General features: G+C 41.2%; 1 protein-coding gene across 2 annotated transcripts in view; it reads right to left on the reverse strand.

Moving 5' to 3' along the window:
- KCNH1 (potassium voltage-gated channel subfamily H member 1) overlaps positions 1 to 27,853 on the reverse strand; it is a 406,132-nt gene that overhangs the window by 311,322 nt on the left and 66,957 nt on the right. The window lies entirely within an intron of this gene.

Consider the following 27,853-nt stretch of genomic DNA (forward strand, 5'->3'; position numbering starts at 1 on the left):
ACCTTGTTTGATTAGCTAGTTATTATTCCATGTCACAAGAGAGAGCCTGGGGCACAAGAGAATTAAGCAACTTTACTCAACAAATATTGATTACTCTGTGCCCAGAATTGTTCTAGACACTGGGCAAATAGCAATGAAGGAAACAGCATGATTCTTGTTTTTGGAGAGGTTAGTCTAGTAGACAAATCAAGATAATATCAAATTATAAGAAGAGCAGATATATGTTTACATATAACTGAATCACTTTGCTGTACAGAAGAAATTAACACAACATTGTAAATCAACTATACACCAGTAAAAATTTATTAAAAAAAAAGAAAATGCAGACAATAGTACCTACCTCATAGGGTTGTTGTCATGATTAAATATGTTAATATATGCATAGAGCTTAAAATTGCTGTCGTTATTTTTGTTTAATTGCTAAGTTGTGTCCGACTCTTTTGCAACCCCATGGTCTGTAGCCCACCAGGCTCCTCTGTCCATTGGATTCTCCAGGCAAGAACACTGGAGTGGGTTGCCATTTCCTTCTCCAGGGGATATTCCTGACCCAGAGATCGAATGCTCATCTCCTGCATCGCAGGCAGATTCTTTACCACTGAGCCAATAGGAACACCCACAGAGCTGAAAATAGTGGCTAATAAAGAATAAGTGTTTTAAAACAATGATGATAACAACAATAACTTCATTACGGGTTGCTGTCAGGCATAAATTAGACAACATACATAAAAGTACCTAGAAAATAAATCTGAGTACTTTTAAAAAATAAATAAATTTAAAGTATCATTAAATTTCACCATTGACAAAATTTAATCAAATGATTGTGACCGTATTCTAATAAAACTATGTACAATGAAACTTTAATTTCAAAAAATAAGCGGCTGGGGGACACACAGTGTTTTGATAGAATTTGACTTGAGGAGTAGGGGAAAGAGAGTGTTTGGACTAAAACGTGAATGAAAGCAAGACAACAAGTCATTCAAACTTTGGATGAAAAAGTATCCAAGATAGAGAAGATAACTGGTGTAATGGCCTCAGGGTAGGACAAGTGAGATATTTTAAGGAAAGGAAGAAAGTCTGGTATGACTAACGCATACTAAATGAGAGGGTAAGAGATACTAGACAACTCGACGGGGAAGCAGAAACCAGACCATGCAGGCCCTAGTGAGCCATGGGGAGGTGTTGGGTTTTATTCTCAGTATGTCTCAGTGTAACTGGAGGGTCCTGAGTAAGAGAATAATAATCCGATGCATGTTTCTGAAAGAATGAATTGAGGCAGAGTATTAGAGGGAAGAACAGAATCAGAGAACTTACTATTATAGGCTGGGGAAAAGATGGGATGATGGAGAAAAGTAGTTCAATTTTGGATATATTGTTGAAGTAAAACCAACTGGACTTGCTATTGGCTGGTAAGTAAAGAAAAGGGAGAAGGGGGTACTCATTACTTTATTCCCAAAACAGCACAGTGACTGGTCCACAGTAGGCAGTACAGGATGATTTTTAAGTGAATGATTGAGCTTCAAGGTCATACAGCTAGCAAAAGATGGGGCCAGGATCCCAAATGAGATCTAGCTGGATTAAAAACACATGCTGCTCCACAGCAAGATCATATTTCCCTAAATAACAGGCTTTTAAGGAAGCAGACTTAGTAAACGATGAAGTATAGAGAAGCCTGGCTCCCAGAAAGTATTGAGCATGGTTGTCACCTTCAGTAATCAAAGGCAAGAAGCTCTGGTTTTAGAAGCCAGGCCAAGTTGGAAGGGACCGCCATACACGTCCCCCAGCTGCTCCTCTGTGGCACTTGCAAGTTCCTAGAAACCTCTAGGTGAAACTTCCTCTTGTGTCATGGGAACTTCTTTGTACCTCTAGAGTTTAAATATCCCTTGTGCTGTGCTATGCTTAGTCACTCAGTCGTGTCTGACTCTTTGCGACCCCGAGGAGCCCGCCAGGCTCCTCTGTCAATGGGGATTCTCCAGACAAGAAGACTAGAGTGGATTGCCATGTCCTCCTCCAGGTGATCTTCCCAACCCAGGGATCGAAACCAGGTCTTCCACATTGTAGGCAGATTCTTTACCATCTGAGCCACCAGGGAAGCCCAGGAATACTGGAGTGCATAGCCTATCCCTTCTCCAGGGGATCTTCCTGACCCAGGAATCCCAACCCATTGCAGGTGGACTCTTTACCAGCTGAGCTACCAGGGAAGCTCAAAAGATCCCTTAATGAATGTGAAGTAATCTGAATATCTCTGGTCCCCCTCTAGTTGGCCCCAAGCCTTAAAGATGAGTAAAAGAAAGCTATAAATTCACAGAGGGTCCAGTGTGTAGTTTGGGTATGAAAACTGTTTCTACCCATTCCACCAATGCACAGAGCTCTTTCAAGATTGGGATTTTAACTTTCCTTCCCCAAGGAAAGCAATTTACACAAGTTTGATTAAGGATACTTGGACCCAAGACCTTGGGTAGGAAAAGAGATTGGCCTGTTAGAATAAAACAAGTAAAGGCAAACTGAATGAGACTTCTGCTTTCAGAAATATGGAGTAGACATACTTTTCCCTATTCCTCACTCTGCTCAGCACAGTCGGTCACTCAGTCGTTTCCAACTCTTTGCAACCCTATCGACTGTAGCCCACCAGGTTCCTCTGTCCATGGAATTCTCCAGGCAAGAATACTGGAGCAGGTTGCCATTTCCTGCTCCAGAGGATCATCCTGACCCAGGGACCCAACCTGCGTTCCCTGCGTCTCCTGAATTGGGAGGTGGATTCTTTACCACTGAGCCACCTGGAAAGCCTGATTCCTTGCTCTAAGTACCTTGAAAAGTTCTAGACATTAAAAAAACAAAAAACATTACATTAAACAAACATTAAGCTATTCTGAATGGTGGAGAAAGGAAAGCAAACTGGCTAGGAATAACACAGTGGTGAATTCTCTGGCTTTATTTTCTGCCTCATATATTCCTAGACTTGGAGCTAAAGAAGGCAGCAACGTGGAAATATCAGTGGGTGTAGACAAAAAAGAGTCCCAACAAAAGCCCAGTCTCTCAAGCAGAAAAACTGGGAAGGGGGCCTCAAAAGAAGAAAACTTTAGATAATAATCACTCTCCCTGTCAAAACACAATAGAAAAGCTGTGGGCCCACTCCCATCTAGGCCAGCAAAGGCTACTAGGAAGCCTAGATTTCCCCCTTCTTGAAGCTGTAGTGAAGCATTCAGCCTCCACTTCGTTCCTACTTGAGTATTACCAAAGACGGCCCAGCAGGGAGCACAGACTTCCTTTCACCTTCCCCTAGCAGCAATGAGGCCCACCACCACTGCGATGCAGAGAGGGATCAATGTGAGCTTAGCAGGGAGCTCTTACTTATGCTCACCCATCACTAACAAGGAGCCCTATCAAGGGTCAGTGGAGGCTGAGTTGGAAACTCGGTCTTCTACCCCAACCTGGTAGAAATGAAGGGATGCCTCCTCCTTCCTCTGCTGTATCTGTGTCAAAAGTAGCCACCTAAAACCAAAGGCTTAAATAAGATCCAGAGTCTCACAATATAATATTCAAAATGGCCATTTCAACAAAAAGTCAGTCACTATACCAAGAATCAAGAAAATACCAAACTGACTGAAAAACAGAAAATCAATTGATGCCAAGAATCAAGATGACAAAGATGTCAGAAATATCTGACAAAGATTTTCAAACATCCATCATAAAAAATGCTTGAATGGGCAACTACAGACACACTTGAAACAAATGAAAAAACAGAAAGTCTCAGAAAGAGCAAATAAATAGAAAAGAAATAGCAAAGAAACAGAAAGTCTCAACCAAAAAGAGAATACATAAACCAAATAGAAATTTTAACACCAAAAACTATGACAACTAATTTTTAAAATTCAATGGATGGCATCAACAGCAGAATGGAGGGAACAGAGGAAAGAATCAGTGAATTTAAAGACAAAACAATAGAAATTACCCAATCTAAACAACAGACACAGAAAGGCACACCACATAATGATAAAAAGGTAAATTCTCCAAGAAGATATAGAAATCCTAACACATACGCAGCAAACAAAAAAGTTCCAAGCACATGTGAAGCAAAAACTGACTGAAGATGAAACAGACAAACCTACACACTTCTTTCTCAACCTCTCATAGAACAACTAGACAGAAAGTAAGCAAGGATACAGAAAAACTCAATGACAATAGCAGCCAACAGAACTTAATCAACATTTATACAATGCTCCACCCAACAAGAATTTGCAGAACACACATTCTTTTCAAGTGCACATGGAACATTATCCAAGATAGACTATATACTAGTCCATAAAACAGACCTTGACAAATTTAACAGAATTTAAATCACACAAGGTATATTCTCTGATTATAATGGAATCAAACTAGAAATCAATAACATAAAGATAAGAGGAAAATATCCAAATACTTGGAAACTAAATATTCAACACTTGGAAACAATACAATTCTAAATAATCTATGATCTAAAGGAGAAGAAGTCTCAAGGGAAATTTTAAAATATTTTGAACTCAGTGAAAATGAGAACATAACATACAAAAGTTCATATGATGCTGCTAAAGCAGTACTGAAAGGGAAATTTATAGCACTTAAATATATGGATAAGAAAAAAGAAAAAGTCTCAGATCAATAATGTCCATTCTCACCTCAAGAACTTATAAAAGAGCAAAATAAAACTAAATCAGCAAGGAAGGAAATAGCGAGTAGATATCAATGAAACTGACAATAGGAAAACAATAGAGAAAACCAATGATTTTTTAAAATAAATAAACTAGTAGAAATCAATGAAACTGACAATAGGAAAACAGTTGGAGAAGGCAATGGCACGCCACTCCAGTACCCCTGCCTGGAAAATCCCATGGATGGAGAAGCCTGGTAGGCTGCAGTCCATGGGGTCGCTAAGAGTCAGACACGACTGAGTGACTTCACTTTCACTTTTCACTTTCATGCATTGGAGAAGGAAATGGCAACCCACTCCAGTGTTCTTGCCTGGAGAATCCCAGGGATGGGGGAGCCTGGTGGGCTGCTGACAATGGGGTCGCACAGAGTCAGACACGACTGAAGCGACTTAGCAGCAGTAGCAGCAGCAGCAGAGAAAATCGGTGATTTTAAAAAATTAACTGACAATAGGAAAACAATAGAGAAAATCAGTGATTTAAAAATAAATAAAAATGAGTGATTTTTCAAGACTTAAAAAAAAAACACAGAAAAGCCACAAATTACCAATATCAGAAATGAAGCAAGAAACACAAGTATAAACTGTAGACACCCAAAATATAATAGGGAATGCCACAAACAACTCTACAATAAAAATTTTACTACTTAGATGAAATGGTCCTTGAAAAACACAAACTACCACAATTCATATCCCTATAAACTATGAGAAAATTGAATTCATAATTTTAAAACTTCTAAAAGAAATCTCTAGGCCCAGATGGTTTTAATGACATCAAAATTTAACCAAGAATTAATAACAATTCTTCCAGAAAGCAAAAGTAAGGGAAATACTTCTCAATTCATTCTGTGAAGCTAGTATTATCCTGATTCTAAACCCAGACAAAGACAATACCAAAAAAGACAACTAGAGACTAATATCACTCATAGATATAGCTGCAAAAATCCTTAACAAACAGTAATAAATAGAACTCAGCGATATATAAAAAGAATGACCAAGTGGGTAAATTCCAAGGCTGGAAAGCAAATTCAATACTGAAAAATAAATCAATGTAATAAAAACAAAATTTGACAATATTCAACATTTTTTCATGATAAAAACTCAGAAAGAAATAGGAATAGAGGAAATTTTCTTCAACTTGATAAATAGCCTCTATATAAAAACCTAGAGCTAACATCATATTTAATGGTCAAAGACTGAAAGCTTTCCCCCTAACACCAAGAACAGGGGAAAATATCAGCTTTCACTACTCTTACTCAATATGCTGCCTTTGCAATAGGCAAAAAACGGAGAGAGAAAGAGAGCAAAAAGAAAAAGAAAAGGAATAAAAGGCATGCAGATTTGGTAGAAGAAAATAAAAATATCCCTATCTGCAAATGACATAATGGGATACATAGAATATCCCAAGGAATCTACATTCAAACTTCTAGAGTTAGTGAGTTCAGCAAGGTCACATAAGATAAACATACAAAACTCATCGTATTTCTTATGCTAGAAATGAAGACCAATGTTATACAATACCATTTATAATCACTCAAAACAATAGTTAAGTACAGGTATAATAAGCTTCCCAGGTAGCTCAGTGGTAAAGAATCCATCTGCCAATGCAGGAGATGTAGGAGACTCAGGTTGGATCCCTGAGTTGGGAAGATCCCCTGGAGTAGGAAATGGCAACCTGCTCCAGTGTTCTTGCCTGGAAAATTCCATGGACAGAGGAGCCTGGCAGGCTGCAGTCCACGGGGTCACAAAGAGTCAGACATGATTGAGTAACTGAGCACATAGGTATAATAAAACATACAGAACTTGTATGCCAAAACAAAAGCAAAAAGGCTGACTAAAGAGATTAGAGAAGATATAAATAAATGGAGACACATGTAAATCAGAAGACTTCAACATACTAAAGATTTCCATTCTCTCCAAATGGATATCGGTTTAACATATCTAAATGCCAACAAGAGTTGTTGTAAATATCCACAAGACTATTCTAAAATTTATATGGAAAGGCAAAGGAATGGGAATAGAACAATTTTAAATAAGAAGAATGAAGTGTGAGGAATCAGCCTAGTCAATTTCAGGAGTTAGTATATAGCAAAGTAATTAAGACAGTGTGATACTGATAGAAAAACAGACTCACAGATTAATGGAACAGATAAGAGAACCCAGAAATAGACCCACACAAATACCCAACTGATTTTTGACAGTGGTGCAGAAAGCAATTCAGTGGAGGAAAGTCAGCCTTTTCCACAAATGATGCTGGAGCAAAGGACATTCGCAGGCAGAAAAAACAATGAGACTCAGTATGCCTTACACCTTACATAAAAGTGGGCTTCCTCTGTGGCTCAGATGGTGAAGAATCGCGGGCAACACAGGAGACCCAGGTTTAACCTCTGGGTTGGCAAGAAACCCTGGATAAGGAAATGGCAACCCACTCCAGTATTCTTGCCTGGAGAAGTCCATGGACAGAGGAGGCCGGTGGGTTATAGTCCCTGGTGTCACAAAGAGTCAGACACAAATGAGTGACCAACACTTACATAAAAATTATCTCAAAACAGACTGCATGATTCAATGTAAAACAAAGTATTATAAAACTTTCAGAGAAAAACATTTAAGAAAACCTTTAAGACCCAGGGTAGGTAAAGTGTTTTTAGACTTGAACGCATAGCACAATGCAAGAAAAACTCCAGGAGTTGGTGATGGACAGGGAGGCCTTGGCGAGCTGCGGTTCACGGGGTCGCAAACAGCAGGACACGACTGAGCGACTTGAACTGAACTGAACACAGTCAAAGGCTTTGGCATAGTCAATAAAGCAGAAATAGATGTTTTTCTGGAACTCTCTTGCTTTTTTGATGATCCAACAGATGTTGGCAATTTGATCTCTGGTTCCTCTGCCTTTTCTAAAACCAGCTTGAACATCTGGAAGTTCACGGTTTACATAGTGTTGAAGCCTAGCTTGGAGAATTTTGAGCATCACTTTGCTAGCGTGTGAGATAAGTGCAACTGTATGGTAGTTTGAGCATTCTCTGGCATTGCCTTTCTTAGTGATTGGAGTGAAAACTGACCTTTTCCAGTCCTGTGGCCACTGCTGAGTGGTCCAAATTTGCTGGCACATTGAGTGCAGCACTTTCACAGCATCATCTTTTAGGATTTGAAATAGCTCAACTGGAATTCCATCACCTCCACGAGCTTTGTTTGTAGTGATGTTTCCTAAGGCCCACTTGACTTCACATTCCAGGACGTCTGGCTCTAGGTGAGTGATCACACCATTGCAATTATCTGGGACATGAAGATCTTTTTGGTATAGTTTTTCTGTGTATTCTTGCCATCTCTTCTTAATATCTTCTGCTTCTGTTAGGTCCATACCATTTCTGTCCTTTATTGAGCCCATCTTTGCATGAAATGTTCCCTTGGTATCTCTAATTTTCTTGAAGAGATCTCTAGTCTATTCCATTCTATTGTTTTTCTCTATTTCTTTGCACTGATCACTGAGAAAGGCTTTCTTCTTATCACTCCTTGCTATTCTTTGAAACTCTGCATTCAAATGGGTATATCTTTCCTTTTCTCCTTTGATTTTCACTTCTCTTCTTTTCACAGCTATTTGTAAGGCCTCCTCAGACAGCCATTTTGCTTTTTTGCATTTCTTTTTCTTGGGGATAGTCTTGATCCTTGTTTCCTGTACAATGCCATGTACCTCTGTCCATAGTTCATCAGGCACGCTATCAGATTTAGTCCCTTAAATCTATTTATCACTTCCACTGTATAGTCATAAGGGATTTGATTTAGGTCATACTTGAATGGTCTAGTGGTTTTCTCCACTTTCTTCAATTTCAGTCTGAATTTGGCAATAAGGAGTTCATGATCTGAGTCACAGTAAGCTCCCGGTCTTGTTTTTGCTGACTATATAGAGCTTCTCCATCTTTGGCTGCAAAGAATACAATCAATCTGATTTTGGTGTTGACCATCTGGTAACGTCCATGTGTAGAGTCTTCTCTTGTGTTGTTGGAAGAGGGTATTTGCTATGGCCAGTGTGTTCTCTTGGCAAAACTCTACTAGACTTTGCCCTGCTTCATTCTGTACTCCAAGGCCAAATTTGCCTGTTTCTCCAGGTGTTTCTTGACTTCCTACTTTTCCTATCCTATAATGAAAAGGACATCTTTTTGGGGTGTTTTTTCTAGAAGGTCTTGTAGGTTCTCATAGAACCATTCAACTTCAGCTTCTTCAGCATTACTGGTTGGGACATAGACCAGTCAGAAACATAAAGCTCCTAGAGGCTAACATAGGCAGTGCGCACCCTAACATAAATCACAGCAAGATTCTCTGTGACTCACCTCCTAGAATAATGGAAATAAAAATAAAAATAAACAAATGGGACCTAATTAAACTTAAAAGCCTTTGCACAGCAAAGGAAACTATAAATAAGGTGAAAAGACAACCCTAAGAAAGGGAGAAAATAATAGCAAATGAACCAGCTGACAAAGGATCAATCTCAAAAATATACAAGCAGCTCATACAGCTAAATACCAGAAAAGCAAACAACCCAATCAAAAAGTGGGAAGAAGACCTAACTAGGCATTTCTCCAAAGAAGACATGCACCTGGCTGATAAACACATGAAAAGATATTCAACATCGCTCATTATTAGGGATATGTGAATAAAATCCTCATGAGGTATCTATCACCTCACACCAGTCAAAATGGCCATCAGCAAGAAATCTACAAATAATAAATGCTGGAGAGGGTGTGGAGAAAAGGGAACCCTCTTGCACTCTTGGTGGGAATGTAAATTGATGGCACTATGGAGAACAGTATGGAGATTCCTTAAAAAACTAGGAATAAAACTACCAGATGACCCAAAAATCCCATTACTGGGGATACACTCTGAAGAAACCATAATTGAAAAAGACACAGGTAGCCCAATGTTCACTGCAGCATTATTTACAATAGCTAGGACACAGAATCAATTTAGATGTCCATCAACAGATGAATGGATAAAGAAGCTGTGGTACACATGTACAATGGAATATTACTCAGCCACAAAAAGGAATGCATTTGAGTCAATTCTAATGAGGATAAACACAGAGACTATTATACAAAGTCAGAAAGAGAAAAACAAATATCATATATTAACGCACGTATATGGAATCTAGAAAGATTGTACTGATGAACCTAATTGCAGAAAAGCAATGGAGACACAGACATAGAGAACAGACTTGTGGACACAACAGGGGAAGGAGAGGAAGGGACGCATTGAAAGAGTAACATTGAAACGTGTGCATTGTGTGTGTGTGACACTACCATATGTAAAACAGATAACCAGTGGGAATTTGCCATATGATGCAGGGAGCTCAAACCTGGTGCTCTGTAACAACCTAAAGGGGTGGGATGGGGTGGGAGGTGGGAGTGAGGTTCAGGAGGAAGGGGATATATGTGTACCGATGGCTGATTCATGCTGATGTATGGCAGAAACCAACATAATATTGTAAAGCAATTTTGCTCCAATGATTTTTTTTTAAAAAATGAGATTAAAAAAAAGAAAAAATAGCATTTACATTAAAAAAAAATAAAGTAAAAATTACAACTTTGAAAAAAAAATGAGAAAATTATGAAAGGACATGTTCCCCAAGAGGATACACAGATGGCAAATACATGAAAAGATGTTCACATCATTAGCCATCAGGGAAATGCAATGAGATATCACTATGTACATATCACAACAGCTAAAATATAAAATAGCATTTGACAACATCAAATGCTGGTGAGACTGCAGAGAAGCTGGGTTGCTCATATATCACTAATGGAAATGTAAAATGACACAGTCAGTCCAGAAAAGAGTTTGGCAGTTTATTAAACAACAAAATATGCAACAGTAATTACACTCCTGGGCATTTATCCCAGAAAAACCAAAATTTAGATTCAAACAAAAACCTGTACATGAATGCTCACGGCAAGTTTATTTGTCATACCAAAAAACAGAATCGGCTCAGATGTCCTTCAAGAGATGAATAGTTAAACTGTGGCACATCCAAATGACAGACTCAGTAATAAAGAGCTGCCACTACTGATGCACCCTGATACAGCAAGCTGCATGTAAACCCGGAGATTTACAAAGCCAGTCTCAGATAATACACTACATGATTCCATTCATATAACATCCTTGAAATGACAAAATCATAGAAATATTGAATAAATCAGTGTTTCCCAAGGGTTTAAGGAGGGGGTGAGGGCAGGAAGAGTGTGGCCATAAAAAAGGCAACGTGAGTTATTATGGTGAGGAAAGCATTCTATATCTTGACTGCACCAATGTCAATATCCTGGCCATGATACTGAGCTACAGTTGTGCAGGAAGTTACCATCAGGGAAACTGAGTAAAGAGCACATGGGATCTCTGTATGATTTCTTAAAACAGCACATCAATCTACAATCATCTCAAATTAAGTTTAATTTTTTAAATAATTAACTGACTAGAGATGAATCACAAGCATTGTAAGGAAGGAGTCCTGGGCATGGATCTAGGTGAAAAGCAGGGGAAAGGTAGATGAGTTAGTTAGGAGTTTATTGTATGTTTGCAAAATACAATCTGGGCAAAAAGACCATTCAACAAAAACTCAAAAGAAACCACAAGTACGCAGCCACCTGCTGACCGCACACCAGCGTTGCCTGGAGTTCCATGGAGGAAATGTTCTCTTACACAAAAATGGCTGTTCCTGTGACAGTCTGATAAAATCCATAATTACTGCCAAATAAGATTTCCCATTCTGAAGCTTTCAGGACACTATTAGGCCCTGCTTGAGTGAGGCCCGAGTCAATAGTGCCTTCACACCTCCCAACAGTGCTGCTGACCACAGACTCGCCTTCTGAGGCTACTCCAACAACATGTGTTCAAAGGTCATAGACAGAGATGCTAGGCCAAATGTCAGGCAGGGATGTTAGGCCTTGTATTCAGTTTCTTCTTCCCATCTCTGGGATGCAGCCTTTCACACTGAAATCACACGATATCTGCATTCTACAAGAAGCCTGGAAGTCAGGACATTTGACCAGGTTAAATGTGACACATTCTCTTTCCAAATCTTTAAGCTAAAGGCTGCAAATTGTTCCCCTCAGGCCAAGTTTTTAGTGTCTGACTTGAGATCCTCTGCATTTCAATCTAATATGAACTCTTTAGCAATTACATGGAAAACAAAAGATGGAAATTCCAAGGAATGAGTCCTTCATTACAGAAAAATCAAGATTCTTAAGAAAACTTCCCAGACCAAAAGAGTACTTTGCATCCAGTAAACTGACAGTCTTTTCAGAGAGCAATGACAAATGACTAATGATTTGTGTTTATCAGAAAGATTCCCAGAAGACTGACCCACCGTCCCCCTCAGAAGGGTTCTGGGAACTGATTCAGAACAGAACAAGTGGTAACAGCATGGCTCTGATGAGCTCCACGGCTGTCATTCTCAGAAGAAAAAGTATTCCAGGGATCGTGCAGAATATTTCTCCTCTGGGAAAGTGGTTAGTGTCCACCAAACGGAGAAGTCTCTGGGTGCTGAATCAAAAGAGATGGGACACCAACCTTGTGTCCAGTCAGAACAATTGGGCCCAATGTTAGATGCTCAGTGATGCTTCAAAACCTTGCAGAGAAACAGCTTCAGCAGACGTGGAGACAGAAGAATGACCTGGTCTGGAGGTCTCAGTGACCACCCCTTGGTTAGTCCTCTCCCCTGCCTCTTTTCTACGATTATCAGCATGAGCATATGCTTCTAGTTTCTTCCATTCGATAAGTTTTGTACCATGGAAGCCTCCAAAGGCAGAGAGCTCACAGCCCTTCCAGAATGTCCTTCCTAAGAGTGCGACAACACCTGTCCCACATGCCCAATCAGACAGGAGTTCCCCCAAATGCAGACACACTCTTCCAAGTGTGATGTTGTTTGTTCACACTTTCCCTGCCTTCTCCCTACAACACTCAAGCTCTGCCCACACAAAAGTTCATTGTAAGCCATTACTGATGGAGTCAAAGAATGTTCATGAGCACAGGCGGATTCTGAAGGAAAATAAGTTAGGTCTTTCCCCTAAATGAAGAATGAGGAATTAAGACTGATTATCACATTTCTCCAGCACTTTCACTTCCAAAGGCCTCTCCTGTGCTTCTGAATCCTTACATTCACCCCGTGAGGGTGTTCTGCAAATGGGAAAATGTAGGTTCAGAGCCACGAGGTGACTCACACTGAGCCACACCAGGGCTGAGCAAGCAGGGAGCTGGGAGTGCAAGCCAGGTCGCCAGCTCCAAGCCTCCAAGTCTTTTCATGAATCTATTTGTACAGCCTGAAATGCCTTTCACAGAACACTGACATATGCCATCACATCCCATGCCACCCCATGAAATGGGAAGGCTGGTATTTTTCTTCTTGTACAGACTGGGAAAATAAACCCAGAGAGTAAATTATTTGCTCAGAGACACACAGTGGATGACAAAACACGACCACAAGCTCAGGCCCAGTTTCCTCAGTTCAGTTCAGTCCAGTCGCTCAGTCATGTCCAGTCCATGTGACTCCATGGACTGCAGCATGCAGGCCAGGCCTCCCTGTCCATCACCAACTCCCGGAGTTTACCCAAACTCATGTCCAATTTCCTAATTCGATGCTTTTCTTCTGTTGTATACTGACTCTTCATGAACTACTGTTTCTCCATAGGACTTATGAATGATAGCAACAAGCCATCTGTCATCAAAGTCACCACCTCCCATGATGGACCTTCCCCAGGACTTTGCAATTAAAGTCCTAAACCAGCCAGATTGGCCAGAGTCTATCTCCCTGAAGAGTAACCACTAATCCTCAGGCCACACCTAGCTAGATTAAGAAAGAAGCAGGACCACATCACAGTCAGTTCAGTCACTCAGTTGTGTCTGACTCTTCAAAACCCCATAGACTGCAGCACACCGGGCCTCCCTGTCCATCACCAACTCCCGGAGCTTACTCAAATTCATGTCCATAGAGTTGTGATGCCATCCAACATCTGTCATCCCCTTCTCCTCCCGCCTTCAATCTTTTCCAGCATCAGGGTCTTTTCAAATGAGTCAATTCTTCACATCAGGTGGCCACAGTATTGGAGTTTCAGCTTCAGCATCAGTTCTTTCAATGAATATTCAGGACTGATTTCCTTTAGGATGCACTGGTTGGATCTCCTTGCAGTCCAAGGGACTCTCAAGAGTCTTCTCCAACACTACAGTTCAAAAGCATCAATTCTTCAGCATTCAGCTTTCTTTATAGTCCAACTCTCATATCCATACATGACTACTGGAAAAACCATAGCTTTGACAAGATGGACCTTTGTTGGCAAAGTAATGACTCTGCTTTTTAATATACTGTCTAGGTTGGTCATATCTTTCCTTCCAAGGAGTAAGCGTCTTTTAATTTCATGGCTGCAGTCACCATCTGCAATGATTTTGGAACCCAGAAAAATAAAGTCTGTCACTGTTTCCATTGTTTCCCCAACTATTTGCTGGATGCCATGATCTTAGTTTACACTTACCCTGAAACCCTTCAGTGTCAAATGAATGTTACCATGCAAACTGATTTTTGCTGACATGGATGAGAGATTGCAACATTTCACTAAAAGCTCTTAAGTGCTTCTCTGCTTCACCTCACTCTTAACTCATGTTTTTTACCTAATGAATCACTGAAAAAAATAAAATAAAACCAGTCTTCCAATGGTCATGTATCTATAAATCAGTCTCTATCCTCACCCACCTGCCTCCTTCCTGTTTCAGCAGAGGAAGTGACTTCTTTCTATCAAAGGCCTATTTCTCTCATGTGTTTTGAATTTCATCCTGCTCCCCCTCCTCAAGTTCTTTACACCCCATGATTCCCCCTCTTTTGTTCCTATAAACCTCTCCTTGGACACCGGATCATTCCATCAGCGTCTTTAAACATCAATCAGCTCCCTTTTCTCGCTCAGTTCCTTTTGCTGCTCCCCTTTATAGCCAGACTTTTTGAAAGAATAATCCAAACACAGTGTCTCTACATTCTCCCCTCCAATCACCTTCAACACACCCCAATCTGACCACTGCTTCCACTCTCCAATCAAGTAGGTATTGTCAAGGTCACCAACAATCTCAGTGGTGCTAAACCCCGTGGATGCTTCCATCCTGATCTAACTCATGCCCTCAGGAACTGTTTACAGATGTTCACACCTCTTCCTTCTGGAAACACTCTCCTTGCTGGGCTTTCTTAATGCCACTCTCTCCTGCTGTGGTACCTCAAGGTATGCAGCTGACATATGCCTTCAAGAAAACTCCAGAACTAAACCACCAGGGAGTTCTGCTGCTTCTACCACCAAACACCTATGACTCGGGATCCATTCACCATTTTCCACCTCACTTCTACCACTACCCATATAGGAGATTATCAGTGAGATATTTTACATTCCTTTTCTCATAGTGATTTAAATGCAGTAAGTATTACTACACCTCTCAGTTCAGATGAACCACATCCCAGCTGCTCCACAGTCACACGCAGTCACGACACTGGACAGAACAAGTATAAACCACACCATGACATTGAACTCTAGGAATGTCCCAGACCAGCTTCAAGAGATGTAGGCTCGGATCTCAAAAGCAGATCTGGAATGGATAACCACACAACCAAAATACTGATTAAAAAACATGAATCACAAACGTGTATACATGGAACTGTGAAGCTGGGGGTGGTGAGCAGGGAGGACATTAGATAACAAAGACAGGGCTGGGGAAACCGTTAGGGACCGGGTGGCAATCAGTAAGTCAATCAAGATACAGTTCTAGCAGGCTGAACTCGGCAGATTCCCAGTCTTGATTTCACAGTTGATCAGTTTTAAGAAATCTATTTTATTGATGTGTAGTTGATTTACAATGTTGTGTTAATTTCTGCTGTGTAGCAAAGTGACTCTGTTATACATATATATATATATATATATATTATTTTTCATATTATTCTCCATTACAGTGTATCATAGGATATTGAATATAGTTCCCTATGCTATCTATATGGTAGGACCTTGCTGAGTATCCATTCTATATATAAGAGTTTGCTAACCCCAAACTCCTAATCCACCCCTCCCTCACCCCGCCTCCTCCTTGGCAATCACAAGTCTATTCTCTGTGTCTGTGAGTCTGTTTCTGTTTTGTAGATACGTTCCTTTGTGTTCTATTTTAGATTGCACATATAAGTGGTACAGCTGATCAACCTTAAGCAAGGCAAAGTCTCCAATATGCCTCAGTTTCCCCACCTGGAAAATGAAGTTATGTGTGTGTGTGTGTGCTAAGTTGCTTCAGTCATGTCTGACTCTTTGTGACCCTATGGACCATGGCCCTCTGTCCACTGGATTCTCTGGGCAAGAATACTAGAGTGGGTAGCCATGCCCTCCTCCAGATCTTCCTGACGCAGGGATTGAACCCATGTCTCTGACATCTCGTGCACTGGCAGGCAGGTTCTTTTCCACGAGTGCCACCAGGGAAGCCCAATACCAGGCAGATATTGTGAAGGGCAGATATGACTATAGATATAAATGTGTGTGTACATATGTAAATTATTCTTGCAAACAGTTAAGTAGTATTCAAACACTAGTATTTTTGTACAAATAAAGGATTGGTTCAGGAGATTCTCAGTGAGAATCAGGAAGGCTCCAGCTCCTATAGTACATCCTTTTTACCCAAAGGCTTGGGCTTCCTCAAAGACTGGGGACCAAGAATGACAAAACTAACATGGCCTGAGAAGAAAAATACACTGATAAAATTCATTTATTTGGGGGGAAAAAAGGACAAAATAGCTTCAGAGACCCCATCAAAGCTATGGACCTATCCTAATAAAAAGACCCATGGACCCTTGGACATCAGAAGTTACCCACAAGGATCCAAAGGTCCCATAGTTTAGAGCAGAAAAGAGATGTGCAAACAAACTGTGAAAATATAACACTTAATGTAGAAAGATACTCAATGGATAGAAGTACTTTAAGAGGAAAAGAGACAGCAAATTGATTTCAGTCATCAGAAAAGCTTGGAGGTGAGGTGACTGTCTCTATCTCCAGACAGACAAAACTCTCGACATTTCCAGCAGGCCATGTGTACGAGCCGGGACAGCTAACGGAGGTGGTGTGAGAACTCAGTGTGGGAGAAGCCTGCGCTGCTGAGGCAGAGTAAGTCTTTGCTTTCTCTTGTGACTCTTCTCGTGTGGTGGTGGCAGGGGTGGGGAGGAGAGGGAATACAGAGAGGGTAATATTGAGAAATGAAGCTAAATATAAGGGAGGAGGTCAAGCCTTGATGTGCTGTTTATGCAAAGGTAATACCTTTAAGTAAGGGAGGTGCATAATCAAATCGCTCTCTGCGAGGATAATCGGGCATCAGCATGGAAGAAGGATCAGAAGAGGCAAGTCTAGAAGCACAGGGAGACCTGCTACGTGACGCTGAAGAACCCCAGGAAAGACAGGATGTGGGTTTGAACCAGGGAGCAGCTCAGGGCAGAGACACTTGCAAAGTCTCCCTGGGAGCCTGAAAACCGGGCCAGTCCAACACAGCCGGGAGGAACCCCAACAAGAGTCGAGGGGCCAGCCACCTCAGGACCACCATCTCACGGGGGACGTCAGCGTCATCTCCCCGGATGATGGCAGAAGAAACCAAGCACAGAGAATGGGAAGTTCCTCTTTCAGGGCAGCCCTGGGGGACTCACCACTTTACCTTCCACACTGGCTTCGTTTATTGATCAAGGTAGGCCACAGACAGAGCCCGCTCCACGAACTCCACCGTCACCCTCATCCCTCACAGCTGCCTCAGACATCCTCCCACTGTGAGTGAAGTGAAATCCTGCTTTCCTTAAACCCCTTATTCCAGGCATGACCCCTCCCTCAGCACCTATACCTGCATCTCTTTCCCTTTCCTCAAGTTTAACTCCAAAAACCTCCCCTGTTTAGAAACAACATGGGTTTTTTATGGCCACAGAGTGAGGACAGAGTCTGTTCCCACCAGAAAAAGCATATTCAAATAAAAAGGGAGAGCTGGATGTTAACGAGACCCTAGCCACAGAATAAAGCCTCATTTGGGGCTTAAGACATCTGAGCTAAACACGTGCTTAATTCCCATCATAAACACCCTTCTCCATAAACCCGGCAGGCTCTATTTTTAGAACTTTTTCCATGATGCACTTGGTCTTTAATGGGAGAGATAAAGGCAGTGGGAAGCAATTAAAAGTATTAACCAATATACTTTATGTCACAATAGAGCACCAGCCCATGACACTCCACAAATATAAGCCCATAGTAAAATGCAACTGGGCAACATTTTTTTCTCTATTTAGCTGAGGAGTACTTCAGTGGTATTCTTTTAACTTTGTATTTTGAATTCTTCAGCTACATTTTTAAAACTCAAGTTTTTGAGTATTAGTGATGCGGTGGAGTCATGGAAACACTGCCATCGTTATCAAAATCAGCTACAAATAGTTGTCCATTATCCACGATCGAGGCAGACAACTTTCAGGTGGGGAGGAAGAAGTTAAAAGTGAAAGGGCCTACCAAGTGTCAGGCACTGAATTAAGTGTTCGCATCCTTCTTCATTCATTCATTCCTTTAATGAACACTTACCAAGCACTTACTGGGTGTTGGTACTACGTTCAATGGTAGAGATGTAGAATAAATAAGAGAGAGACTGTCTTCACGGACCTTTCATCTATTGGAGGAGGCAAATATTAAACAGCAGCATTCCCAGGGCATGAGAGCTCAAAGGGGAAACTGCCCACGGCAAGGAGGGCCTCTGAAAGTGAGGTTCATCTGCCTGAGGTGGGACAGGGCAGGTGGGAAGGCCTCACAGGGAGGTCTGATGTCCACCTTGGGGCTTAAAGGATGGGCAGGAACTAGGCCAGCAGAGAGACACAGCAAGAGTTGCAGGCAGAGGAAGGGCACTTCCAAGGCCCCAGGGACAGTCTGACAAGTGTGCATGCCCCTGGCTAACCCAGTGTGAGCATAGAACTAGGTCAGGCTAGAGAGGGGAGTTAGGTCTTGTAAGTCACAATGTAAATTTTAAAATTATCCAAAGAAATAACAAGACAATGTTAAAGGAGTTTTAAGCATTGAGCGATAAGATTGGACATGTCTTTGGAAGCATCACAAATCCTCATGATGGTCTTTCAGGGTAGGTAGGCAGCATCTTTAATTTCATGAGGATGAGGAAAGATGAGTGAGGTTAAGCAACTTTTATAAAATCACACAGCTGGAATGCAGTGGAGTTTTGGACAGAACTCAGGTCAGTCTGACTCTGAATTCCTTCCTCTTTCCACTACATCATCCTGTCTCTAAGGGAAAAAAACCTGCAAAAAAAATCCTTAAACCTCAATTAAGCTGTTCATTGACAAGTTTTTTTTAATCAAAATCAAGTGTAGAGTTGATCCCTTGTATCACTTAACATGTGAGTTTTCCCCTACCTGCTTGAATAAACGATATGGCCCTCCTAGGAAAAATGCAAACAGTCCCCCTATAAGACCTCAGCCCTGAGTCCAGAGCACTGACTGGAAGGAACCCCGTGGCCCTGAGGGCTGGTGGAGCCACTAGGCAACCAGAGGCCATTAGTCCAGCCACACTTCAAAACTCACCGTCCATGTGCCATCAAACCATCACCCAACACACCTCCAGAAATGACAAACTCATACCCAGGCACAGCTTGTGGCATATTGAGATAGTGTGAGTATTCAAAAAAGACTCTCTATGAGAGACAAAATGAGCCCCAAACCCAGGTAACTGTGGCAGAAGTTCCTGTTGCCAAAGTTACTAACATTTTCACATACAAAACAACAGAATACGATGTTGCATGGTGAGACGCCGCTGAGTGTTGTCACTTTCCCGAGTCTGAAGAGTCAAATGAAGTCAACACTCCCCTGCTCTGCCCCACCAAAAAATAGTGGAGTGGGAAATGTCAAGTTCAAGGCACATACAGCCTATTTCTCAGAAAAAACACCTTTGTTCACATACAACCTGGCAGCCTCTACCAGTGATTCTGGCTTGAGGGACCCAAAAACTAGGGACCCTAATACTGGCTTCCTGGTGGCTCAGTCGGTAAAGAATTCACCTACAATGCAGGAGACCTAGGTTCGATCCCTGGGTCAGAAAGATTCCCGGGAGAAGGAAACAGCAACCCGCCCCAGTATTCTTGCCTGGGAAACCCCATGGACAGAGGAGTCTGGCGGGCTACATAGTCCGTGGAGCCCTAAAGAGTGGGACAGTGCGCACACACACTGCTCGCTTGGCCTCCACAGACTCTCCCTCAGCCGAGGACAGCACACCTGCTCGTCAGCGGGGAGTGTGGGGAGTAAGTCCAATAAGCAAAGTTCTGGTCTCTGCGGCTCTGACCAGCTGCCTGCGAGGTGGTCGGCGCGGGGCCGTCTCGTGCTCCTCACGCCCGTCCTACTGACGGGCGGCCATGACACCACTTTCGTGCACATAAGGAAGGCAGCTTCTATATTTATCAGACCAAATCCTTGCACAGTCATTGAAAAGTAGGTGTTATTCCTTTAAAAATTAACGGAAATGCTAAAACTTAAGACTGAGTAAAAACTGACAGCAATTAATACTGGTAACAGTGAGAGAAGAAAGACATTGGCAAACTGGCATAACCCTGTGTGAACTTGGCAGTTTCTATCCCGGTTTAAAATGTTTCTACCCTCTGTCTCCTTAATTCCACTCCCGGTAGTCCATCATTTTTATACTAGCACGAGTATTCAGAGAGCTAACCATCAGTGGAAGGGACTAAGTAAGAATGGTAAGCTGTCCATCTATACCCAACACACTGAGACACTGTTTTAAAAACTCAAACAAACGTTTCAAAAGAAATAATAAAGCTCAAAATCTTAGGCGCCAGAACAGTAAGAGGAATGCAAACCCAAAGCTGCCAGTGGGAGCTAAAATGAAACAGCCCAGGAGTTTTTCAGAAACAGGGCTTATCAGAGCTGGGTATGCGCTGGAGGGAACCAAAGGGAAACCATGTGCTCTTGCTGGGGTGGCAAAGGGCTGCCCTGACAAAGACTCATGGAACAGAAAACCATTAACCATATCTCAGAGACATAAAAAAGAAACTGGTCATCTGTCTGGCCTTTGGGATAGAAAAGAATTATATGCAAGAGATCAGAACCCCAAGTACATGCCATATACGAGTGTGGGGCCAAACTCTTGCTGGTCACACGGTTGGGAGCCCCAGGGCTAAAAACATGTACAGGAAAGTTGGTCTGAACCAGGTGAAAATTTATGAATCTGGTGGGCAAACTCAACCACCACATCTAGATGCCTCATCAACTGGGGACCCACTGGACTCCCACCAGCAATTTCAGGTCGTGCATAAGCTCACTCTAAGAGGAAAGTAAACACCAAACCAGAGGATTTAAAGTAAGCTGACCAAGAAAATAGCATCTACGTCTCTGAGTAATAACTCACTGATTAAGAATTATGAACCACACTTTTGGTTCAAATCTATTCTGATATTTGAGTATTAACATATTCCTTGAGGCTTTGAAGAAACCTATTCAAAATGCATGAAAACTCTAAGACTCTTAGGATTCCTCATTTACCAAATATCACAAATTCAGAGGTTAGAAGATTTGAAATCAATCATAAAATATTTCCATTATTCTGAAGATGTGAATTATAATTGTTGTATCTTTAATATTTACTTTAGTGAGCTTTAATCATAGAGTGATTTGAAATACCATCGTTTAAAAATTCAATAACTATGATTCTTTACCATAATCAAAGTTGTATGAAGATAACCAGACACAGTATGCATAATTTGTTGTTATTTGCTATCTATCATGGTTTGCTTCATAGATTTCCTTGCAACCAAATACTATAAACTACCTAACCAGTATTTCAAATGGTTTCAGATTAACTGACTTAGATCTAATACTATCAAAGGTATATTTAACAGGTGATCAGCTAAAATTTATAAGTAATGTAAAAATCTGAAGTAGCATAAATTACTCTTCCTAATTCTATTTCCCTGTATAACATAAAATGAAATAAATTTTAAGGTTGGATGTATGAGACAAGTGCTCAGGGCTGGTGCACTGGGATGACCCAGAGGGATGGGATGGGGAGGGAGGTGGGAGGGGGGATCGGGATGGGGAACACATGTAAATCCATGGCTGATTCATGTCAGTGTATGGCAAAAACCACTACAATATTGTAAAGTAATTAGCCTCCAACTAATAAAAATAAATGAGAAAAAAAAAGAGTTTTTTTAAAAAGATAAAGTAAGCTGACATCTCTACATACAGCTGGTTCACTTTGTTGTACAGAAAAAACTAACACTATAAAGCAATTATACTCCAATAATAAAAAAAATTAAGCTGACATTCTAAAGCAATAAAAAAAGGAAGAAATATTAACAGAACTCAGAAATTGAGCAAGAGACATGAACTGACATTTCACTAGGATGGAAATATGGTTGGAAAACAAGCTCATGAAAAGACAGTCAATATCTTTAGCCATTTAAAATGCAAATTACGACCACATTGAGCTATCACTACTTACTTACTAACATGTTTAAAAAAAAATAGTGGCAATGTCATGCTGGCAAGGACAGAAACTGGATGTTTCATATGTAAAATGGTACAACCAACTGCAACTGGCAAATAGTTTGGAAGTGTCTTACGAAACTAAATACATACTCACATGTATATATTGTACAAAGGCACACACACACACACACAAATGAGTACATATAAAGACTGAAATGTAAAGTACATGAAATCTGAATATGATCTTTAATTAACAATATTCTAAACATGTTGATTTTGAGCATGCTCAAAATTCTCCAAGCCAGGCTTCAACAATACATGAACTGTGAACTTTCAGATGTTCAAGCTGGTTTTAGAAAAGGCAGAGGAACCAGAGATTAAATTACCAACATCCTCAGGATCATCGAAAAAGCAAGAGAGTTCCAGAAAAACATCTATTTCTGCTTATTGACTATGCCGAAGCCCTTGACTATGTGGATCACAATAAACTGTGGAAAATTCTGAAAGAGATGGAAATACCAGACCACCTGACCTGCCTCTTGAGAAATCTGTATGCAGGTCAGGAAGCAACAGTTAGAACTGGACATGGAACAACAGACTGGTTCCAAATAGGAAAAGGAGTACGTCAAGGCTGTATATTGTCACCCTGCTTATTTAACTTATATGCAGACTACATCATGAGAGATGCTGGGCTGGAAGAAGCACAAGCTGCAATCAAGATGGCCAGGAGAAATATCAATAACCTCAGATATGCAGATGACACCACCCTTATGGCAGAAAGTGAAGAAGAACTTCACAAAGAGCCTCTTGATGAAAGTGAAAGAGGAGAGTGAAAAAGTTGGCTTAAAGATCAACATTCAGAAAACTAAGATCATGGCATCTGGTCCCATCACCTCATTGCAAATAGATGAGGAAGCAGTGGAAACAGTGACTGACTTTATTTTGGGGGGCTCCAAAATCACTGCAGATGGTGACTGCAGCCATGAAATTAAGACGCTTACTCCTTGGAAGGAAAGTTATGACCAACCTAGATAGCATATTAAAAAGCAGAGACATTACTTTGCCAACAAAGGTCCGTCTAGTCAAGGCTATGGTTTTTCCACTAGTTATGTATGGATGTGAGAGTTGGACTATAAAGAAAGCTGAGTGCCAAAGAATTGATGCTTTTGAACTGTGGTGTTAGAGAGGACTCTTGAGAGTCCCTTGGACTGCAAGGAGATCCAACCAGTCCATCCTAAAGGAAATCAGCCCTGAATATTCATTGGAAGGACTGATGTTGAAGCTGAAACTCCAATACTGTGGCCACCTGATGTGAAGAGCTGACCCACTTGAAAAGACCCTGATGCTGGGAAAGATGGAAGATGGGAGGAGAAGGGGACAACAGAGGATGAGATGGTTGGATGGCATCGCTGACTCAATGGACATGGGTTTGGGTAAACTCCGGGAGTTGGTGATGGACAGGGAGGCCTGGCATGCTGCAGACCACGGGGTCACAAAGAGTTGGACAGGACTGAGTGACTGAACTGAACTGAACACATGTTGATCTCCTATAGCTATAGGTTACACTGTATACTATTAGACTGTAGTTATATAAGATGCTACCCCTGAGGGAAGCTGAGTGGAGGGTACACAGCACCCTGTGTACCAGTTTTGTAACTTTTTATTGTTATTTAGTTGCTCAATTGTGTCTGACCCTTTGCGACTCCATAGACTGCAGCCCGCGAGGCTCCTCTGTCCATGGGATTTCCCAGGCAAGAATACTGGAATAGGTTGCCACTTCCTTTTCCAGGAGACCTTCCTCACCTAGGGATTGAACCGCATCTCCTACATTGACAGGTGGATTCTTTACCTCTGAGCCTCCAGGGAAGCCCTGAACTTACTGTGAGTCTATAATAATTTTAAAATAACAAGCTTTCAAAAATTAATGTTGAGTATAAAATACAAATCATAAAATATTATATCATTTATGAAAACACATTTTTAAAACCACAAATCATAGTATATATGTTTATGAATAAAAATATAAGTAATAAAAATATCAAAACACCAATAGCAAGGAGACATACAGCTTTAGGGTAATGTTACCTCTGGGAATAGATTCTAAGAGGACCTCAACTTTACCTATAGTATTTTAATTTTTTTTTTGGCTGCACCATGCAGCTTACAGGATCTTAGTTCCCTGACCAGGGGTCAAACCCAAGCTCACAGCAGTGAAATTGCCAAGTCTTAACCACTAGACCACCAGGGGATTTCCATGTAATATTTTAATTCTTAAAAAAGAATTTGGAGTGAGAAATTGTCAGCATGTACTATATAAACAGTATAGGTAAATGAAAACTTGTTACTCTTTACTACTCTGAATGTCTTAAGGTTTTCTAAATTAAAACAAAAATACACATACAAAGAGGTTCATTGAAGCATTATGATCTGTAATAACCAAAGATTGGTAACAATCTAATTATGTATCAACAAGGGGACAGCTAACTAAATAGCTTTAGATATAGTTGTGCAATGAATACAAAGCAACCATTAAAAAGAATGAAAGGGATATGTGCTCTTAGGGAGATATCCCAAATACACTAGGAAGTGGGGGAAAGAGCAAACTGGAAAATAACACATACAGTATTATGACAACATTTTGCTTTTAAAAAATCAATATAAATATATATAAACACTATATATATGAAATATATATGTATATATGAATCCAACAAAAAACCTGTTTTACTTCTGAAAATTTCAATTTTTTTCTTACTGAGAAATGTAGGATGACATGTAATATCCTATTTCCTGTTTATTAGATACCCAGGCAAGAATACTGGAGTGGGTAACCATGCCCTCCTCCAGGGGATCTTCCCAGCCCATGGATTGAACCCAGGTCTCCTGCATTGCAGGCAGATTGTTTACCATCTTTGTCATCAGGGAAACATCTTATTAGTTTCAGGTGTATAGCATAATGATTCTTTATTTATATACATTGCAAAATGATGTCCACAATGTCTAATTAACATACATTGCCACGTGTAGCTACAAATCTTTTACTTGTAGTAAAAATGTTTTACTACTGTTTTGAATGTACAATACAGTATTACAAACAATAGGTACCGTGCTTCATCACATCACCAGAACTTATTTACTTTATAACTGGTAGTTTGTACCTTTTGCCCTACCTCATCAATTTCATTTGCCCTCACCCCCTACGTCTGGCAACAACCAATCTGTTGTCTGTTATCTATGAAGATCAGGAGTTTTTTGTTTTGCTTTGTTTTAGTTCCACATAAAAATAAGATCACACAGTATTTGTCTTTCTCTGTCTGACATATTTCATTCAGCACAATGCCCTCAAGGTCCATCCATGCCATTGCAAACGGCAAGATTTCCTTCTCTTCAGAAAATTTTTAAAAGCAAGATAAAGAACGAAAAATTAAAACAGTATTAAACTAACATTATGAACATTTACTGTATAATCAGAATCTGCCTTACTCTTCCCAAATCTGTGAGTACATATTCTTTTCAGTTGAACTCATTCCCTAAACTTGAAGAGAAGAAAGAGGAAGAAATGGGAATTCTTAGAGGTGAAATGACTGCAAGTGGTCGAGTGGGCTGTAATGTTTAATGCTGTTTCAGCCCACGATGCCTGTCACCTACAGGAAAACCAGCAGCACATTCGGCATTGACCTGATCTCCTTACAGTGAGATGGTGCCACGAGCTGTGGGCTGTGATGTGACTGAAGGGCTGTGCCGGCGCTCTAGCCATCACGATTGAATAGCCCAGATTTTATCCTGACCTGGGTCCCTCATAGGGAAGAGTGAGAAGATGTGACAGGAAGAGATGGTTCCCCTCCACATATTCCCCCGAACCATCTCATGAAGAGAGGAGCTGGCAGCAAGGAGTGGTCCCAGCCAGAGTGGTCCAGCAGGGTCACTCCTACATGAACACCGTAGGGTGAATCCTGCTGAGCGGGGCGGACGCTCACACACCGCCCGTGACTTCCCTTCCTATACAGGCAGAGAGAGTTAGAGCAACACGGTGGTAGTGGCCTCGGATCCTGCTCCAAGGAAGGGTTCTCTGCCTGGCTGTGGAGTGAGCCTTCACAGGGGCAGAAACTGGAGCTTCCCAAGGAGCCGCCCACCAATAACTGAGCAGGAAGGGGGTGGAGGGGCCTGGCCCTTCCTGATCTGTGTGGGGCTCCCCCAGCTGCCGTCTCTGCTGCAGTGCTCCCTGTTGGGCTGGCAGGGCCTCTCGCAGATCTGCACTGTGTCTGCTGCCGGCCCTGCCCAATGCTGCTTCCTCCTCCCTTTCTTTCACAGATGTTACTCAGCATCTGCATCGCAGAGAACTCAACCTGTGAAAAGGGTCCTCCAGCCCGATCTACGTACATTATATCTGCTAATCCCAAGCTCCCGCTTTATCCCTCCCCCTCCTTCCCCTTTGGGAATTGTAACTCCTGCTTCTAGAAGGAGGAGGATATAAGTAACCATTTTTAAATACACCAACTCAACAGACATGAGTTTGAACAAACTGGGAGAGAGTGAAGGACAGGGAAGCCTGGTGTGACACAGTTCATGAGGTCGCAAAGAGTCGGACATGACCTAGCAACGGAATGACAACATATCATGGGATTATGAATGATTCCTCTCCCCTGACATCTTGTGTGCATGATAAGTCACATCAGTTGTGTCCAACTTTTTGTGACCTTATGGACTGTAGCCCACCGGGAACTTCTCCAGGCAAGAACACTGGAGTGGGTTGCCATGCCCTCCTCCAGGGGATCTTCCTGAATCAGGGAACAAATCCACCTCTCTTTATATCTCCTGCATTGGCAGGCAGGGTCTTTACCACTAGCGCCCCTAGGAAACACCTGCCCCCCACCCCAATATCTTATACCACACTAAAGGCCTACTTACTGAGTTCCTTTCACCCAGAACATTATGTCTGGATTTTAACAAAAAGTAGCAAGACATACTGAAAGCCAAAAACAGAGTCTAAAGAGACAGAGACAGACCTAGATATAGCAGGGATGCTGGAATTATCAGACCATAAATTTTTAAAAATATGATTCATATGTTAAGGGTTCTAATGGATAAAATAGACAGCATGCAAGAACAGACAGGAAATATAAGCAGAGATGGAAATTCTTAGAAAGAACCAAAAAGAAATGGTAGAGATAAAAAATACTGTAACTGAAATAAAGAATGCCTTTGATGGGCTCCGTAGTGGAGAGGACACAGCAGAGGAAAGCATTTCTGAGCTTGGGAACATGTCAATAGATAGCTTCAAAACTGGAAAGCAAAGAGAAAAAGACAAAAAATTAAAGCAAAACAGGATGTCCAAGGACTGTGCAACAACTACAAAAGGTGTAACATATGTGAAATGGGAATACCAGAAGGAAAAGAAGGGGAAAAATGGAAGAAATAATGAAGCAATAAAGACTGATAATTTCCCCCAAATGCATGTCAGACACCAAACCACAGAGAGTGGAGGCTCAGTAAACACAAAGCAAGATAATGAAAAGAAACAAACAAACAACAACAACAAAAAAAACCCACTTAGGCATAGCATATTCAAACTGCAGAAAATTAAACAAAAATTCCTGAAAGAATCCAGGGTTGGGGGGAGTGGGAATAAGGGGTGGGGGTGAGGGGAAATCCTAACCTATTAGGAGGAA

This window comes from Cervus canadensis, chromosome 13 (assembly GCF_019320065.1).
Source record: "Cervus canadensis isolate Bull #8, Minnesota chromosome 13, ASM1932006v1, whole genome shotgun sequence".
Lineage (NCBI taxonomy): Eukaryota > Metazoa > Chordata > Mammalia > Artiodactyla > Cervidae > Cervus > Cervus canadensis.